The following is a 20,657-nucleotide window of genomic DNA, read 5'->3' as shown; positions in this document are numbered from 1 at the left end:
CCTGGTCGGATTAGTGCCATGAGTTTGTGGGCGCCTTTACTAGGGGTCACCAAGCCCATGGCCAAGCATGAGACCTCAATGTCATTCCCCAGAAAGGAGGCGAGAGTCTGCGCAAGTATATATAGAGGTTCAGCCGGGTACAGTACAATATCCCTGATGTTCACCGTGCCGCCATCATCAGCGCGTTCCATCAGAACATGCGTAACCGCAAGATGCGCGAAGAACTAGCAATGAACAAGGTGAAAGGTGTGGCAGAACTCTATGTTCATACTGACAGATGTGCCCGAGCTGAAGAGGGAAGGAAGTACCCCAGCGAAGATGCCGGCGTGGAAACCGACCCCTTAGATGAGGATACTGCCGCCCCGGCGAAGAAAGGTCGGCGCCGCAACAGGAAGTGCAAAGATAAAGCTGTGCTTGCCGTCGAGGGATCTGACGATGCCGGCTCCGCCAAGAAAACCAAGGTAGATGACCCCAGCAAGGAAATTGCCGGATGTGTCCCCTGCCGGGCCTTGGCGGCTGCCGAAAAGCCAGGAAACTCCGACAAGCAATACTGCAAGATCCATCGCACCAAAGGCCATGATCTCCAGAACTGCCGACAGGTTGAGCTCCTTGCTGAGAAGCAGAGGGCTGAATATGAGAGGCGGGACAAGGAGAAAGGCCAGGACGGTGCTGAGGAGTCCGGCAAGAAGCGTGACGGTCAAGCGGGCCATCGCGGCAAAGATAAACAGCAGGAGAGTCCCACCCGAGGCCGTGACAAAAAGTCAGAAGACAATGATCATGAAGAGGACGATGAGTCTGGTGACCAAGAATTTCAGAAAGCTACAGAGGCCATGTGCGTCGATGGCGGCACCTCGCTGCATACCTCTCACCGCCACCTTAAACAGTGGGCGCGTGAGATTACAGCGGCAGAACCGTCGTTTGATGCCCAAAGGCCGTTGAAGTGGTCCAGCACACCTATCATTTTTGACACTGAGGATCACCCTGATCGCACTACTGCAGTCGGGTGCTTGCCATTGTTGGTTTCACCAACAATATGCAACCTCAAGGTGACAAAGATGCTAGTCGATGGTGGGGCCGGTCGGAACTTAATCTCGCCTGCCATGATCGAGAAATTGCAGGTCAACCCAGGAAGAAGTCAACCAAAGGGAAAGTTCACGTTGCCCGTGACTTTTGGGAGTGATCTGAACTACAGGACAGAAAGGATTGTGTTTGACGTTGCCAAGACCCCCTTGCCTTACAACGGGATCCTTGGCCGCCCAGCACTGGCAAAGTTCATGGCGGCATCACATTACGCCTACAACACCCTGAAGATGCCGGGGCCTGTGACGATCATCACCGTCCCATTAGACAAGAAGGATGCGCTAATTTGCGCTCACCAACTCTACCAACAAGCAGTTGCAGCAGCCGCCACTGCTAAGGCGCTTGCTCCTGCCGCTGGAGCCCCGGGAGGGCAAAAGAAGAAGATCGGTGAGACCTCAGGCACCCACTCCGGCAAGCGCACCTCTTCGGAGTGTAGCGCTCCCGTCAAGGACGTGCCAGAGAGCTCCGCCGACAGAAACAAGAAGTCCAGGGCCACACCGTCGGGAACCAAGAAGGTTTCTGTCAAGGAGGGCGGCACGGGAGGATCTTTTACCATAAGCTCCACCCTTGACGACAAATAGGAAGACGCGCTTGTCACCTTCCTCCGGGCGAATGTCGATGTGTTTGCATGGAAAGCATCCGACATCCCCGGCGTTCCCAGGGAGGTGATTGAGCACCACCTTGCTGTCTGTCCTCATGTGCGGCCCTTTAAGCAGAAGGTCAGAAAGCAAGCTTTGGAACGACAAGAGTTCATTACAAAGGAGATCCGGAAACTGGAAGCAACGGGTTTGGTAAGAGGAGTGCTCCATCCAACTTGGTTGGCCAATCCGGTGGTAGTGCGCAAGGCAAATGGGAAGTGGAGGCGGTGTATTGATTACACAGATATTAATAAGGCTTGTCCCAAAGACCCCGTCCCGTTGCCGCGCATCGACCAGATTGTTGACTCCACAGCTGGGTGTGATATGTTGTCATTCCTCGATGCCTACTCCGGCTACCACCAGATCTTCATGACAAGGGAAGATGAAGTGAAAACGGCATTCATCACCCCATGTGGTACGTATTGCTTTATACGGATGCCTTTCGGGTTGAGGAGTGCTGGTTCAACGTTTGCATGGATGGTCCAGATTGGTTTTGAACCCCAGCTCCATAGAAATATGGAAGGTTATATGGATGATATAGTGGTCAAAACCAAGAACAGGGCAACCCTCATATCAGATTTACAAGAAACATTTGCAAACCTACGCAAGATCAATCTCAAGCTAAACCCTGAGAAGTGCGTCTTCGGCGTCCCGTATGGCAAGCTTCTCGGGTTCTTTGTGTCACAGCGTGGGATAGAGGCCAATCCGGACAAGATCAAAGCTATAGAGCAGATTGAAGCGCCCAAGCGAGTCAAGGATGTGCGTCGGCTTGCTGGTTGCATTGCCACCATGAGCAGGTTCATTTCCAAGTCCGCCGAGCGCGCCCTTCCCTCTTTCAAGATTTTGAAAAAGGCGGGCCCGATGGAGTGGACGCCAGAAGCCGAAGCAACATTGCAAGATTTGAAGAGGTACCTCTCCTCCACGCCAATACTAGTTGCACCTAGGCCACAGGAACCGTTGCTGCTGTACCTGGAAGCAACGAACCAGGTGGTCAGCGTCGCACTAGTGGCGCAGAGAGAAATTGATGATGAGGTAATAGCAGCGATGGAGCCCGATGCCACCGATGCCGAGATGACACAGCCAATTGAAGTGCCGCCGAAGAAGAAAATGATGCAGCACCCGGTCTACTTTGTTAGTTCCCTCCTGCAGGGGGCTAGATCGAGGTACTCCGGCGGGCAGAAACTGCTCTTCGGCCTTCTTATGGCCTCGAGGAAGCTGCGTCACTACTTCCAGGCGCACGAAATCACTGTCGTCACTCGCCTCCCTCTGCAACGGATATTGCACAATCCAGACGCAACGGGAAGGATCGTAGAGTGGGCACTGGAACTGTCCAGCTTTGGCCTCAAGTTTGAGAGTACCTCGATGATTCAAAGCCGACTCCTGGCGGAGTTTGTTGCAGAATGGACCGCGACGCCTGACGAAGAAACCCAGGAGACTGCTCTCCTCGGCAAGGAGGCAAGTTGCGACTGGATCATGTACTTTGATGGAGCTTTCTCCTTACAGGGCGCCGGGGCTGGCGTACTGCTTGTCGCGCCCACCGGAGAGCACCTCAAGTACGTGATCCAGATGCACTTCCCCAGGGAGGTGTCAACAAACAATACGACTGAGTACGAAGGGCTGCTTGCCGGTCTTAGGATCGCGGCGGACCTCGGAATCAAGAAACTCGTCGTCAGAGGCGACTCGCAACTTGTCGTCAAGCAAGTCAACAAGGATTACTAGAGCCCGTTGATGAAGGCCTACGTCGATGAAGTGAGAAAGCTGGAAGAGCGTTTTGATGGTATACAGGAAGAATACGTTCCCCGAGCAGAGAATGATATCGCCGATTACCTGTCAAAACTTGCTGCCCTCAAGCTACCTGTGGAACCAGGTACCTTTGTGCTTCGGCTAACTCAGCCATTCGTTGATCCATCAACAGAGCAGAACAAGAGGAGAAAATCAAGGCCCGGCAAGTACTTTCCCGCCAAGCTCCACGAAGCCGCCGGCAAGGATGTTGCCGGAGACACTGAGCCCGCCACGGGACGGCTAGCTCCGACAGAGCATCAAGCTCTTGCCATGGAGACAGCCGCTCCAATAGCGGAGGAAATGCCTTTAGTCCTCACCGTCGAGCCCCAGGCTCCAGCGTGGGCACATCATACCGTCTGATTCCTCCAAAAAGGGAACTTCCTGAGGAGCAGGAAGTAGCGGAAAAAGTAGCCCGTCGCTCTACTATGTACCAGTTCATCGATGACGTCCTGTACAGAAAGAGGCCGAACGGCATGAAATTGAAGTGTATCCCTCGAGAGGAAGGACTGGGGCTATTGGCGGAGATACATGGAGGCATATGTGGATACCACATCGGGTCAAGGGCCCTTGCCGACAAAGCGTTTCAGCAAGGCTTCTTCTGGCCCACCGCCCTCCAGGATGCGACGACACTATTCACCAGGTGTGAAGCGTGTCAGTTCCATTCAAAGAAGCTTCATCAGCCAGCTCAAGCCCTTCAAACCATTCCTCTCTCCTGGACTTTCTCAGTCTAGGGGCTCGACATACTGGGCCCTTTCCCCCGCGCTGTTGGGGGCTTTGAGTACTTGTACGTTACAATCGACAAGTTCACAAAGTGGCCTGAAGTGGAAGCAGTGAGGAAGGTCACAGCACAGTTAGCCGTCAAGTTCTTCAAAGGACTGGTGTGCCGTTTTGGTGTACCCAATAGGGTTATTACCGACAACAACACGCAGTTCACAAGCCGTACCTTCATGCAATATATCCAAGACCTCGGCAGCATGGTCTGTTTCGCTTCCATTGCTCACCCACGAAGCAATGGTCAAGCTGAGAGAGCAAATGCTGAAGTACTGTGAGGCCTGAGGACAAAGACCTTTGACAGACTGCACAAGAGTTGAAGGCGCTGGATTGATGAATTGCTGGCGGTTCTTTGGTCAATCAGAATGACACCAAATTGAGCCACCGGCCAGACACCCTTTGCCCTGGTATACGGGGCAGAAGAAGTTCTCCCCACGGAACTCATATATGGGTCACCTCGAGTACTCGCTTATGACGAGCTTGAGCAAGAGAAATTGCGGCAAGATGACGCAACGCTCCTTGAGGAAGATCGTCTTCAGGTGGCTGTGAGAGCAGCGCGCTACCAGCAAGCCTTGTGCCGCTACCATAGCCGTAAGGTTCATGCCCGAAGCTTTGAGGAAAGCGACTTTGTTCTTCGGCACGTTCAATCGGCCAAGAATTCCAACAAGTTGACGCCAAAGTGGGAAGGCCCTTATCGGGTAATACGAGTCACCAGGCCCGGCGCAGTCCGCCTGGAGACCGAAGATGCCATTCCGGTGAGTAACTCCTGGAACATTGAGCATCTTTGCAAGTTATTCCTGTGAGGCGCAGCTTGCCGGGCCCCCCGGCAAGCCACCTTTTGTACGAGCCTTGCCGATGACGCATGTAACCCTTTGTACAAAGCCAGGCGCAGACCCTGAGTTATAGCATGCATGCTAGGTCGAGTCTCATCCTTGGTTAGGGTTGATAGTGCTTAGCGGCGACTAACCCCTAGCTTAGAGGTCGAGTGTGCATCTCTTTGTCTCTCTTTTGTCTTCTTTGGTTCACAGGACACGCAGATATCTGTGCCAAACCACTTGGGGAGAAAAAAAAGAGGACCAGACCAGCATCTAGCCCCCGGCAAGCCAGTATTGCCGGGGGCTGCAAGAGCAAAGATTCACCCACGGCGAACCAGGGTTGCCGGGGACTGCAGCTTCAGATAAGTTCTTCATCCCTTATCATGCATTCCATTATGGACTGAGGTATGTGAAACCTCGTTTTCCCCTAAGCTACCGTGCTCCCATAACTCTAGGTCCTAGGGCTCCTTCCTGGGGCCAAGTTTGGTCGTAGTCGCGGCAGCGAAAGGATGAAACAAGGAGCCTGAACCCGCCTCATCCCTGCCTCCGCCAAAGGCGTGAGAAAGGTCGAGCGAAGTGGGGAAACGGCAAGGCTTGTTGCCAGGCAAGGAAATGTTTATCTTGAAGATATCAAGGATTTACTCCTTGTCGTGGGTTCCACCCGCAAACAAATGACCCGGCAAGCATCCCTTTTTCATTAAAAAAACATTCCACTCAGGTACAGTCCATAGGGAATGAAAAACATGAATGATGGGATTACAAGTTTTAAATTCAACAAAGGCCCGAAGGCTTAGAAACTAAAAAGAGATAAGGTGCCCATAATCCTGTCGGATTTCGGGTTCCAGCAGACCCTTGAGGTTCGAACACTTGGGTGTGCGCGGAGATTTCGCCTCCTACCTACCTGCACTCCTCCGCCTTGCTAGGATCTAAACTAAGGAAAGAACAACACAAGAGACGCAGGGTTTATACTGGCTCGGACCACCGTTGTGGTGTAATACCCTACTCCAGTGTGTGGTGTGGTGGATTGCCTCTTGGGCTGATGATGATGAATAATACAAGGAAGAATAGCCTCGCGAGGGTCTGTTCTTGGCTGGGGCGATGAACTACTGGGAGGAGCTCAGTCACCTTTCCCTCTCTCTCTTTTTGATCTTCTCTATCCTTCGATCCCCCCGGCCCGCTCTCTTGGCTCTATGGGTGGCCGGTCCTATTTATAGAGGCCCTGGTCCTCTTCCTAAATATCCAGCGGGAAGGGAGCCAACAATGGCGGGCTAATTTGAAGGGGGACAGCTAGTATCAACTATCCTGACAAAAGTAGTCTTCGCCTGCGCAAAGCTCTGGTGATGACACCGTCTTGGGCTCCATGGTGACCTCCGTCTCGTAGTCCTCCTAGTCTTGGTCTCGTTGCACCGAAATGGCAACCTTTGCCTGATGCCTCGGTACTCCGCGGCTACGCTTGCCCCCTTTGCACCAAAGAGGAAGGGAGGACACTTCACGGGCTGGCACCCGCCTGGCGCCCCCGGTCGTCATGGCTTGCGTCACAGGCACCTCGTGAGGTACCCCGCCTTGATCTCTCCGCCTCCTCGTGAGCCAGCCTGATGAGGCCGCGCCTGAGGAAGCTCCGCGTCATCCGCCCCGCGAGGCTTGGCCCCCCGCGAGGGTCTTGGGTTTGTGTTGGTGAAGATGGGCCGCGTTGGGCCCCCCTTTGAGCCACGCCGCAGGACGCAGGCAGGCAAGTCTGGGGACCCCCGTTCCCAGAACGCCGACAGTAGCCCCCGGGCCCAAGGCGCGCCCGGACTTGGCCGTGCAGGGAGGCGGAAGGGCAAGAGCGAAGCGCCGCGGGCCCTAACAGCCTGCGGCCTTGGGCGCCGCGTGGCGGTTGATTGGACGTGGGCGTCTCCACTTCCCCATGGCGCCTCGGCAACTGCACGGATTGGACAAGTCCCTGCATGCAAAGTGGGTCATGATTACCTGCAATCGTGGAGGTAGGCGGTTGGCCTTCGCCGGCCATAAGTATGGAACAGCGTGCGCCCATCTAGTCCATCCCTCCTTGCTTCTCCTTCTTCCCGATCCTTGCTCCGTCTTGCTGCGATGGCTCCGATCCGCCGGTTCTCGACGGCAGAGAAGGGAAAGGCTCCCTGAGGGGAACCAGACCCACTCCCACCAAAGAAACGGCTCGCCCCCCATGGCCCGGACAAGGGGGCCCTTCAGGTGGTGTCGAGGCCTTGGTGCGAGCGGGTGCCGCCGGGGTTCCCGCTGCCATTGTACGCCCACGTCGAGGGCCCTGAAGGAGCTGACGCTGACCACCATGGGCGGCGCCGCCGTCGGTGCCGACGGGTCACGAAGGTGTGGGTCGTCCCCCCTGGGGTCCACACCGAGGGCTCCTGTCAAGAGTTCGTGCTCCACGTCGCCATTCCTCTTCAGTCTTGGATCCGCCTTCCTCCCTTCTTCGCCTCCATCATCCCGCAGAGGGAGCCCCTGGAGCTCTGGCTGCAGCACGCCGGCTGCAGCACCCTCGCGACCGAGGCAGAGGTCGCGGTCGTTGCCCCGGGCGAGGTCTTCATGACTCGGGGCTGGAGAGAGATCGCCCGGGTTTGCAGGGTAAGGGGCATCTTCGTAGTCCACTTGGATTACGACGGTGCTTCGGTGATGCTCTTCAAGGTCTTCGATGCGAGCGGGCGCCGACTGGAGTGCTTCCCCGGGGAAGGTGGCCCGGACCCTGCCGCGACGAGGACTGGGCCCGCCAACCGCTCCCTTGGCGGCTCCTCGGGCGGTGGAGGCGTCGGAGGCTCCAGCAACTCCGGCGAGCTCTTCGCGACTCCGGGGATGAGCGACGACAGCTACGAACCCCCGAGCTGGCGCCGCTCCTAGAGCAGGGCGGGCTCGTCACGCCGCCGCCGACTCTGATCTGGATGGGGTTGGCGTCGGTGCTTGACGGCCCACTGTTGATGATGGCGTCTTTTGCAGGGTCGCGCGTAGTTTGTGTCCCTTTAGGATCTGTTCCCTGCGAGGAATCAAAAACGCGCCCCGTGGGGGCTTGTAAGGTGCCTGTGATCCTGTTTTGTTAATATAACCCTTGTTGTAGAATTGCGCGAGTTGCTCATTCCGCCTTAGCTCAGTCCTCCCTTTCGAGCCTCACAAGGGCTTGGTGCTCTGCGCCGACAGGTCCCAGTCCCAAGGCGGCTTCAGCCGTCGCTGGTATGCCAGGTCGCGATGCCGTAGTCAAGGCCAGGAGGTGAGCGACCAGGAGTCCGGTAAGAGCCCCTGAGTCGCGATGCTCAGGAGGTCCCCTTTGGCGCCCAAGCAGCCGTCGTTTGGTGAGAAAGGAGAGCGGCGTCGCTAACACGGGATAGCATTAGGTGTGGGGATGGTGCCACGGCAGCTGGCGCTTCCGGGTGATGACTTATCTCGTGTATCAGGGGCCGCTCTCTGGTGTATCGTCGGGTCCTTGCATCGGCACGCGCGAGGTTGCTCGGCGAGGTCCTCGTGTGTCTCTCCCCTTTTGCCTTTGCTCCCCTTTCTACTCTACGTCCTCGGGTCCCGGCCCTCGAGCGAGTCTCAGTCGTTGCTGGTATGCCAGGTCACGATGCCGTGGCCAAGGCCAGAGGGTGAGGGCTGGAGAGCCAGTAGGAGCCTTGAGTCGCGATGCTCAAGCACCCCCCCTTTAACGTGCAAGCGGTTCGCGTGGACGAGAGCGAAGGAGACACCGCAAGGGCCTCGCCTGACGCAGTTCCTTCAGGAGGTCCTGCAGGTCCATCATAGAAAAAACAAGGGGTTGCCATGACAATTGACAGTCAGCCGTTGGTTGCTTCCGAGGGGTAGTCAGGCACTGAAGGCTTGACGAGGTGATGCTATGCGGGGCTGCCGCGGCCAGAGCTCAGCCATCCAGGTTTGTCGGCGTTGCAGGGACGGACCCATGCGCAAGCGTCGTGCCGTTTGGGAGCAGCTCCGTTAGTTGGCATCAGCTGAGCAGGAAACTAGGTAAAACACATTAGCCGCGAAGGAGTGGATTTGTTCAAATAGATGCTGGGAATGTGGACATCACTGGGTCAGGCCCGAGCGACTTGGGGGGTCATGCAGCCCGAGGGGCACCCCCAACAAGGTAAGCTAACAACATGGAATAAAAAGGGGATACACGCCGCAGGGATGGACCCAGGCGGCCTGGGAATAATGCAGCTCTGGGGGGCGCTCTCAGCTAGAAATAAAACTCGAAAGACATCACGTGATGATGTCGAGGACGAAGGAGCGTTGATGTAGCAGGCTTAGTGGGCTGCGGGAGCCGATCCTCACGAGCCCCCAGGCCCAGGGGCCTCGGGAGGCTCTGGAGGCGTTGGCGGCTCCTCACGGGCCATCTCCATCCCTGCCCGGGCCGCGGAATGCCTGGCCTCTGGTGCCCCCGTGATGCCCCTCATGAGGCGCTGGTACGTGTCAGCCACGTTCGGCAAGCCGTAAGGCATGCGAACCTAGCTGTGGGGTGGGCCTCCGCAGCGCCCCACTCGCGAGGGCCAGAGGCTCTCTAGAGAGGCGACTCGTTTGAGCCCTGGTATGTTGATGCAGACGCGCAGCCCACCATCCTCGCCTAGATGGGGAGCCACTGCTGGTAGGCGGCGGCCACCTTTCATGACTCTTGACTCCTGTAGCTCCTGAATGGCCTTGCTGACGAACTCCTGAGGGTCTGGGTCTCCTTGCCTTGCTCCTTCTTGAGGGAAACGTGCTTCGAAACACGCCTCCATGTTGTGCCCAAGCGCCTCCCTCGTGACCCTAGCTAGGTTGGTGGCCCAACAGGGGAGAGCCCCCGAGCCCTGCCTGAGGAGGGCGCCAGGCGCGCTTTCCTATGCGATGGAAGGAGGTTCCCCCTGGGCAGGCGCGGGCCCAGACGGGCCTGCCTCCTGAGTGGTCGCGCTGGACGATGTCTTCTTCTTCATAGGAGCAGTCTCGGGAGACCTCCTGCTTCCACGATCCGAGTCTTCCAGTGACGCGGCCTGAAAGGCTCATTCCAGGGAACACACCGCATCCTTCTATTCACAGGGCATCGTGATGACTCCGCCGCTTCCTGGCATCCTGAGGACGTTGTAGCCGTGGTGAGTTATGGCCATGAACTTGGCCAACGCTGGGTACCCAAGGATGGCGTTGTACGGCAGGCGAATGTGAGCGACGTCGAAGTCGATGACCTCGGTGCGGTAGTTGTCGCGTGCCCCGAAGGTGACAGGGAGGCGGACCTTCCCGATCGGGACCGTGGAGCCGTCGGTGATACCGGACAAAGGCTTGGTTGGCTGAAGCTGGCTGTAGGGCACTTGGAGGTTGTGGAATGTTTCCACGGACAGGAAGTTGAGCCCTGCCCCGCCATCAATGAGGGTCTTGGTGACCACCACGTTCCTGACGATCGGGGAGCAAAGCATCAGGAGAACTCCGACTGTAGCCGCACACTTGAGCTGATCTGCTGAGCTGAATGTGATGGCGCACGCCGACCACCTAAGTGGGCGCGTGGCTTCGAGCCTGGGGAGGACTGTGTTCACTTCGCGGGCGAACTGCTTGAAGATGCCCTGAGAGGCTGGGGCTTGTGCCCTGCCCAGGATGCAGGCGATCGCGCGTGGCTCCTGGAAGCCCCCAGCCCCCTCGTCCTGGTGGCGGTCCTCGTTTCTCCTTGGCAGCGGCGGCAGCGGTGGGAGGCCTGCGTTGCCTTGCAGGCGATCCTCGCGAGGCTGATCCCTCCAGTCTCCCTCGCGAGGCTGATCCCTCCAGTCTCCCTCGCGAGGCTGATCCCTCCAGCCTCCCTCGCGAGGCGGGTCTTGCCAGCGATCCTCGCGAGGTTGATCGCGCCACCCTTGGCGCGGACCACGGTCTTCCCAGCGTCCTGCGTTCCTTCCTCCACCTCGGCCGTAGCCCCGGTCACTGCGGTCAGGGCGACGGCCGATCCTTCCTTCTCGCACCGCTCGAAGCTCTTGACATTCGTTGGTGTTGTGGGTGTGGAGGTCGTGGTACACACAGTACCGGCTGCCCTTGGAAGGTTCGGGCCGATCTCTGCCCCGCTTGGTGTCTGGTTCTGCCACGAGCACGACAGCCCCCTTGCGCTTCACATCCTTGGCCTTGGGCTTCTTCTCTTCTGGGTCTGCGGCAGGCCGCTCGAGGAGGGAGAGACGCCCTTCCTTGGCCCTTGCGCATTTGGTTGCCAGGTTGAACAGTTCCAAGGAAGTGCACAGGTCTTCATGCATCGCCAGCTCCTCCTTCATCTTGACGTCGCGCACGCTGTCGAAGAAGGCTGAGATGATGGCCTCCTCAGTCACCTTGGGAATCTTGAGGCGTGCGTTGTTGAAGTGCTGGATGTACTTCTGCAGGGTCTCCCCGGGCTGTTGCTTGATGCGGCGCATGTCGCTCCCGGCGGGTGGCCGGTCGCGAGTGCCTTGGAAGTTGGCGATGAAGCGGGTGCGCATCTCGTCCCAGGAGGAGATTGTGCCTGGAGCCAGGTTCAGGAGCCAGGTGCGGGCCCCGTCCTTGAGTGCCATGGGGAACCAGTTCGCCATGACCTTCTCGTCTCAGTTGGCAGCTTCGATGCCCAGCTCGTAGAGCTGGAGGAACTCCGCAGGGTTAGCCGTGCCATCGTAGCGAGGAGGCAAGTCTGGCTTGAAATTGCCGGGCCACGCGACGTTGCGTAGCTCGGCGGTGAAGGCGCGGCAGCCTGTTGTGGCCACGGGAGGCCTTGGATGACGGGGAGCTTGATCTTGCATGCGCCCACACACTGCAACTGGGAGCAGTGCGGGGTCTTGACGCGCGGGAGCAGGAGAATGGTCGCGGCATGCTGGAGCAGGGAGCGCCCGGGCAGCTTCTTGTGGGCGAGGGACTTCTTGACAGCTCTGCTCTTGCTGCGCTGGCGCCTGACGGAGCGGGTTCCGCCCAGGGGCCACACGCCTTGGAGCCATGGAGCCTTCCTGAGGAGGAGGCGGCCGGGGCGCCGCCGGAGCTTCATTGCCCGCGCGGGGCGGGGTGCGGTGCAGCGGAACGGACGGCGCAGGAGAGCCCCCTGCGGCGCGGACGAGCTCGGCGACGCGGTCGAGCCATTCTTCGTAGACGTCGTCGACGGGACGGTAGCACAGGAGCTCGTTCGCCGCGATGAGTGCAGCCCGAGCCTCCATGGGCGCGCGGAGCGCGCGGGACGAAGAACCAGCTGGGGTGAGCGAGGGAGTTGCGGTGCGGCCGTCTTGCCGCACGGACGGATGCTGGGACGATGCTTGCTGCTCGTCCCCCGCCGGGCTGGTGGCGGCGTTGACGGCAGGTGACGGGGAACGGCAAGGACGCCCGCCGACAGGGGCTGTCCGGGCGACGCGAGAAGCGAGCGCGGTCGGCGCTCAGCGCGGGCCCGACGAGTGTCAGACATGGGTGTGATGGTTGGAGGAGAACAGGGTGGTGGAAGACGAATCCCGGCGCACCCCTACCCGGCGCGCCAAATGTCAGATTTCGGGTTCCGGCAGACCCTTGAGGTTCGAACACTGGGGTGCGCGCGGAGATTTCGCCTCCTACCTACCTGCACTTCTCCGCCTTGCTAGGATCTAAACTAAGGAAAGAGCAACACAAGAGACGCAGGGTTTATACCGGTTCGGGCCACCGTTGCGGTGTAATACCCTACTCCAGTGTGTGGTGTGGTGGATTGCCTCTTGGGCTGATGATGATGAACAATACAAGGAAGAACAGCCTTGCGAGGGTCTGTTCTTGGCTGGGGCGATGAACTACCGGGAGAAGCTCAGTCACCTTTCCCTCTCTCTCTTTCTGATCTTCTCTATCCTTCTTGTAAGTGCATCTAGTGCCACCCCAACTTGGTTTTGGAGTATTGACGACAAACCTAGTTGAGGGACTAATGTGTTTGTGAGAATTGCAGGATAACACAGGTAGAAGTCCCTCACTGATTCGGTTTTACTACCAGAGATGACCCCTAAAAATGGATGAAGACATTGAAGCCAAAGGTGGTATATGAAGATATTCACTTTGAAGACTATGACAAAAGAAGACACGTTATGAAGCCAATGGAGCTCGAAGACTTAGATCTTTCGTAGTTCTCTTTCTTTTGTGTTGAGTCATAGGAACCACCGTACTGTTAAGTGGGGTCTAGGAGAACCAGTCAGAATGACTGAAGTGATGCCTAAAACAAAAACCTATGTCTTCGAGTGAAGACAATGAGAGTCAGCTTTGCTTGTCCAGAGCCGGACAAGTCAGCTTTGCTTGTAGCCCAAGTAAAGTTGCCATGAGAGTTTGAAATCTGACTGTTGAGACACGTGTCAGTTCCTTAGTGACCCAGGGTCATTTCGGAAAAATCAGGTCGGGTTGCCAAGTGGCTATAAATAGCCCACCCCCTACAACCATAAACGGTTGGCTGCTCAGATTTCAGTGCACGGCTTTTGTTGTTTGAGAGCAACCCACCTCGAAGCTTTTGAGAGAAAACTCCTAGCGAGGAGAAAAGCCCTAACCACCCAGAGCCAGAGAACATTGGGCATCACTTAAGTCTTCTTGTCTGTGTGATCTGAAGACTTATTACACTTGAGGACTGTGAATCCTCCAGACGGTTAGGCTTCGCGTTTAGAGCATCCAAGAGACATTGTGGATTGCCAGTGAACGAAGTCTGTGAAGGTTTGGGAGTCTACCTTGAAGACTTACCAGAGTGATTGGGCGAGGACTATGTGACCTTAGCTCAAGGAGAATACGGTGAGGACTTGGTGTCCTGAGCTGCGTGTTCAGGACTGGGTGTCCGGGACTGTGTGTCCTAAGGTTTAAATACCTAGCCACTCCAACCAGACGTACAGTTGTCACAGCAACTGGAACTGGTCCAACACATCATTGTCTTCAACGAGTCACTGGTTTCATCTTCACTTCCTTTTTTCTTACTGTTACTCATTGTGAAGCCATTGCATGCTTGCTCTATCTTTTGTCTTCACAACGTGACTGTATGATCTGTTTGGCTTCATAACTTCTTCCCACCTGATCCTTATTACACTGCAGCTGTTTGTCATTGCGCTTTCACTTTATTGAATACTTGACCATGGCTGGCCTAGTGTAATCTAACTTCCGCTGCATAGTAATAGGCATAATCTTTGCTGTTTGTCTTCATAACTCCCACGTTTTGAAGACTTTCATAAAAATCGCCTATTCACCCCCCCCTCTAGTCCATATAACGCACTTTCAATTGGTATCAGAGCAAGGTGCTCCCTTGTTCTGTGTGATTCGGTTTAACCACCTGGAGTTTTAGCTATGTCGACTGTAGGGATAATCAAAGTCTCGGCTGCGTGCCCCGTCTTCGATGGAACTGAATATCCCTACTGGAAGAATAAGATGCGCATGCATCTTGAAGCCATTGATGTCGACCTATGGTATGTCGTCGAGAACGGCGTTCCCAAGGCTGGAGAAGGTGTCACTGCTGCTGATGTCAAGAAGTTCACTCAACTGGACTCTACTGCCAAAAATATCATCTGTGGTCATCTTACAAAAGGACAGTATGGTCGTGTGAGTGCCTTGAAGACATCCAAGCTGGTCTGGGACTGGCTCTCCAAGGTCAATGAAGGCATCTCAACCTAGAGAGATCAGAGAATCAGTGTTCTTCGCAACCTCTTCAACCGCTTCAAGCGAAATGACAATGAGAATGTCCAGCACACGTTTGATCGGCTCACTGACATCACAAATGAGCTTCAAGCCCTCGGCGCCACTGAGATCACCAAACATGAAATCGTCAAGACATTGCTGAGATCACTTGATAGTTCGTTTGACATCCTAACCCTAATGATTCAAGAACTTCCTGATTTCAAGACACTCGATCCGTCTGACATACTTGAGAGGCTCAACACACATGAGTTTCAGCTTTCTGAGAAAAGAGATATCTACGGTCCAAACTATGGGCGAACTCGTGCCTTGAAGGAAAAAGCTGTTTCCTCATCTGAAGAAGAATCTGACAGCAGTTCCGATGATCCTGAAGACATTGTAAGGGAACTTGCAATGCTAGTGAAGAAGTTCCAAAAATTCACCAAGAAGAAAGGCTTCAGAAAATCTTCACGATCAAGCTCAAGGAATGATGAAGCTTCTGCTCATGACTACAAGAAGAAAACATGTCACAAGTGCAAGAAAACTGGACACTTCATCTCTGAGTGTCCACAGTGGGACAATGAGAACAGAAGGAAGAAGAAGAGCAAGGAATATGATTCTGATGACAAGAAGAAGAAGAAGAAATACTCAAAGTCTTCTTCCAAGTCTTCCTCAAAGTGTTCATCACACAAGAAGAGCTCATCTGGCAAGGCATGTGCGTTTGTTGGCAAGGAAATGGATTCAGAGGAGGAGTCCGCTTCTGAGGAGGCAGAGGTGGAGTCTGAGGAGGAGTCTGATTCTGGCATTGCGAGTTTGGCTACAGCATACGCCGCCAAGTCCATCTTCAACACTGAAGATAATGACTTCATCACCGACACCAATGCAAATGACAAGAACGACTCCACTCCTACCTACTGCTTCATGGCACGCGGTGCCAAGGCAAACACACGCACTACTCGCTATCAAACATCTAGTGATGATGACTCTGACTGTGATTCAAAACCCAGCTACAAAACACTTGCTAAAATTGCAACTGAACAACAGAAAGCTATGGAGCATATTCAAAAACTGTTAGACAGAAGCGATGATCTATTGGGTGCTGAAATGACTCATCTGAATCCTTAATTGAAGACATAAAAAATCTTCACATTAAGTATCAGGAACTTGAAGATCGTCTTGATACTCTCTCAACAACTCATGAAAAGCTTTCCTATGATTATCTTCAAAGGAAGCAAGAACTTGAGAAATTGAGAGCGGCTCATGAAGATCTTCAAAAGGAAAACGAATCACTTCGCGCCGAACAGATCAGTTCCGCTCAGGAAGGATTTGAACCACCATGTCTTAAATGCATTGAGCATGATAATGCTACTTCTGTTGCTGAATGTTCCACTGCTACTGCTGTTGCAATATCTTCAACTGTTGATCTGGTAACTAACCCCTCTGCTGAGGATACCACTGCTATTGCTGATGAGAATGCTAGGTTGAAGACACTGCTTGAAACAGGGATGTACAAAAGTCTTAAAGGACATCAGACATTATGTGTTGTCCTCAAGAAGCAGATTCTGAATCGAAACCCTAGGAAAGAGGGTGTTGGGTTCGCAAGGAAAATAAATGCAGATGGCTCTTACTGGAAACCTGAGCAGTGCCCCAAAACCACATGGGTTGCTGCAAAGGAACTTTCAGCAGATCCATCCAATTTATCTGGCTTCACTTGTGCTAACCCCATTATCATTGATGAATCCTTTGATGCAAACTATAAACTGTTTAAAAATCAGAATGGTGAAGTGTTTGCCAGGTACATTGGTACTAACTGCAGGAATGGACCGCCTATGAAGAAGATCTGGGTTCCGAAAAAGTGTCTGGAAAATCTTCCTGTGAATGTCTTCATGACACCTCACTTGAAGAAGACAAACCTCAGACCAAAGGCTTCATACGGTCCACAGGCTTCATACAAACAGAGGACTCACCTGAGTCACACTAACGCATATATTTTGCAGGGAAACCATACTCAGGCATATGAATATGAGAGCGGTTCATCGAACCGTCATGTTCATATGACCAAAAATTATTCTGCTTATTCCTATGAGTTTTATTGTCCACCTCCAAGACTGTTTGCTAAGGCTTCAAAGCCTAAATTCTCAGATGCTGCACTTAGACTTATTGCTTCTAAGCCACCCTTGAAGATGTGGGTGGTTAAGAAAGCTTAACTCTCTTTTGCAGGGAAAGGTCTCTAGCAGAAAAACAAAATCTTCTGACGCTATTGCCGGGGACCTTAAAAGTCTTGTAGGGCACAAGATAAAATGCCCGAATGGCATCATTATGTACTTCGTTCCTGAATCGCATGCTACTCTCCCTATTAGTCCTAATCTGGATCTAAGTTTTCATAACCCACTGGTTCGTCAAATGTTTTTGCTTCACAATTCTCTCCGTGAAGCCTATCCCCCTAACTGCACTGTAGGGTACGACACCAGCGACTTCAAAGTCTTCAGAATGGATTATTGACAGTGGGTGTACAAATCACATGACTGGCAAAAGAAGCCTTCTTATGGACTCAACCTTACGTCCATCCGACAAGAGCCACATCACATTTGCTGACACTGGTAAAAGTAAGGTATTGGGTCTAGGTAGAATTGCAATCTCAAAGGATCAACACATGGATAAAGCCATGCTTGTTGAATCCCTTGGCTTCAACTTAATGTCTGTCTCAATGCTTTGCGATTTGAACATGATCGTAATGTTTGGAAAATATCGTTGCCTAGTATTAATGGAATCTGACAAGTCTATAGTGTTTGAAGGGTATCGGAAAGATGATTTGTATGTGGTAGATTTCTCGGCAGGGCCACAACTTGCAGTATGTCTTCTTGCAAAAGTTTCAGAATGCTGGCTTTGGCATCGGAGGCTTGGGCATGCTGGCATGAGGAACCTCCACACCCTTGCGAAGAAGAAGCATGTCATAGGCATCGAGGGCATCAAGTTCAAGAAAGATCACTTATGCGGTGCTTGTGAAGCAGGGAAGATGACAAGGGCAAAACATCCTTCGAAGACAATCATGACTACTACTCAACTCTTCGAACTGCTCCACATGGATCTTTTCGGTCCCACTCACTACTCAACTTTTACTACTACTGCTTTCCTCTATGGCTTCGTCATTGTTGATGATTACTCTAGATATACTTGGGTGCACATAATCCTTTACAAGACTGAAGTGCAGGATGTCTTCAGACGCTTCGCCAATCAAGCTATGAACAATTTTGGCGCCAAGATAAAGCACATCAGAAGTGACAATGGCACTGAATTCAAAAACACTGGCCTTGATACATATCTTGATACCTTGGGCATCACACATGAATTCTCAGCTCCGTACACGCCACAGCAGAATGGTGTCGTCGAACGCAAGAACAGAACACTCATTGAGGTGGCCAGAATGATGCTAGATGAATACAAGACTCCAAGAAAATTCTGGACTGAAGCCATTGATACTGCATGTCATACAATCAATCGTGTTTATCTTCACAAGCTTCTGAACAAGACATCTTATGAAATCCTAACTGGCAAGAAGCCAAATGTCAGTTACTTCAGAGTATTTGGCTCAAGGTGCTGGATCAAGGACCCACACCACACCTCAAAGTTTGCACCAAAAGCACATGAGGGCTTTATGCTTGGATATGGAAAGGATTCGCACTCCTACAGAGTCTTCAACCTCTTTCATTACAAAGTTGTTGAAACAGTGGATGTGCGGTTCGATGAGACAAATGGTTCACAAAGAGAGCAACTGCCAAATGTGCTAGATGAAGATCCAGCTAGTGAATCAATCAAGCTTATGGGAACTGGAGAGATTATACCTTCTGAAGCTCATCCTGAAGAAGAACTTATCATCTCAGCACCTGATCAACATGAAGACAATGCTCAGCCTGAAGACATTCCTCCCAACAACAACACAGATCAGCAAGAGCAAAGTCTTCGCCCTGTACATCCTCGTGTTGCCAATGAAGTGCAGATTGACAGAATAATTGACAGCATCAATGCACCTGGTCCACTCACTCGTTCAAGGGCAACTCAGCTAGCAAATTTCTGTGGGCACTTCACATTCGTCTCAATATCAGAACCCAAGAAAGTTGAAGAAGCCTTCATGGAACCTGAATGGATTCAAGCTATGCAAGAAGAGCTTCAACAGTTTGAGCTGAATAATGTATGGGAACTGGTTAAGCGTCCTGATCCACGGAAGCACAACATAATAGGCACCAAATTGATATACCGCAACAAACAAGATGAGCATGGTCAAGTTGTCAGAAACAAAGCTCGTCTTGTTGCTCAAGGATATACTCAAGTGGAGGGCATTGACTTCGATGAAACATTTGCTCCTGTGGCTAGGCTTGAAGCCATACGCATACTGCTGGCCTATGCAAATCATCATAACATACTTCTATATCAAATGGATGTGAAAAGTGCCTTTCTTAATGGCAAGATTGAAGAAGAAGTGTATGTTGCACAACCGCCTGGCTTTGAAAATCCAAAACATCCTGACATGGTATACAAGCTTAACAAGGCATTGTATGGCCTCAAACAAGCCCCTAGGGCCTGGTATGACACACTCAAATACTTCCTGAAGAGCAAAGGCTTCATACCTGGTTCCCTGGATCCCACTCTTTTCACGAAGACATATGATGGTGAACTGTTTGTGTGCCAAATATATGTGGATGACATTATCTTCGGCTGCACCAATCAGAAGTACAGTGAAGAGTTTGGATATATGATGCAAGAGCAATATCAGATGTCCATGATGGGGGAGCTGAAGTTCTTCCTTGGTCTTCAAATACGACAACAACGCAATGGAATCTTCATATGTCAAGAAAAGTATCTCAAAGATTGCCTGAAGAAGTTCGGTATGCAAGACTGCAAAGGCTTCACATCTCCAATGCCAGCCAAACATCACCTAGGTCCTGACGACAATGGTAAAGAGTTCGATCAAAAGGTATATCGCTCCATGATTGGTTCTTTGCTTTATTTATGTGCATCTAGGCCAGATATTATGCTTAGTGTTTGCATGTGTGCTCGATTTCAAGCGGCACCAAAGGAGTCGCATCACTTAGATGTGAAGCGAATTCTTCGATATTTGGCTCACACCCCAACTCTAGGATTATGGTATCCCAAGGGCTCAGAGTTTGATTTGGTTGGATTTTCGGATGCAGATTATGCTGGTGACAAAGTTGATCGCAAGTCTACATCAGGCACATGTCACTTTCTGGGACGATCACTTATATGTTGGTCTTCAAAGAAGCAGAACTGTGTATCTCTCTCCACTGCTGAATCTGAATACATTGCTACTGGATCTTGCTGCGCTCAGCTTCTGTGGAGGAAGCAAACACTCAAGGACTATGGCATTCATCTGAAGCAAGTGCCACTTTACTGCGACAACGAAAGCGCCATCAAGATTGCCAACAACCCAGTTCAGCACTCGAAGACAAAGCACATTGAAATTCGTCATCACTTTCTCAGAGATCATGTTGTGAAGGAAGACATTGATATCATACACGTTAACACTGAAGAGCAATTGGCAGATATCTTCACCAAGCCCTTGGATGAGAAGAGATTTTGCAAGTTACGGTGTGAGCTAAATATCTTGGAATCCTCAGATGTCCTGTTATCAGACACACATCCTAACACTTATGCATATTGATGACTTAGATGTGCAACACACAAAGTAAAGTATATCTTCAATCAATGAAGACATACATTCTAAGTGTGAATACATTAATGTGGAATTTGACTTCGGAGCGCCACGATAATTGTGCGCCGTGTCTGGGTCTAATACTTCCTATACGGTGGGTAACGCCACCACCAAACGTTCTATTTTGAAGTGTTTCACTCATGGCGTTACCTTGCAATATCTTCACATTTGGTTTGGCTTCGAACTTAACATGTATTCATGATTATCTTCACTACATTGATTATATAGATATATATACATACTAGTGTTCTGTCCTCTACATCATTCACTTATAGCTATGTCTTCTTG

This window comes from Triticum urartu, chromosome 6, assembly GCF_003073215.2.
Source record: "Triticum urartu cultivar G1812 chromosome 6, Tu2.1, whole genome shotgun sequence".
In the NCBI taxonomy this organism is placed as follows: Eukaryota; Viridiplantae; Streptophyta; class Magnoliopsida; order Poales; family Poaceae; genus Triticum; species Triticum urartu.
This window is presented reverse-complemented; position numbering follows the sequence as displayed.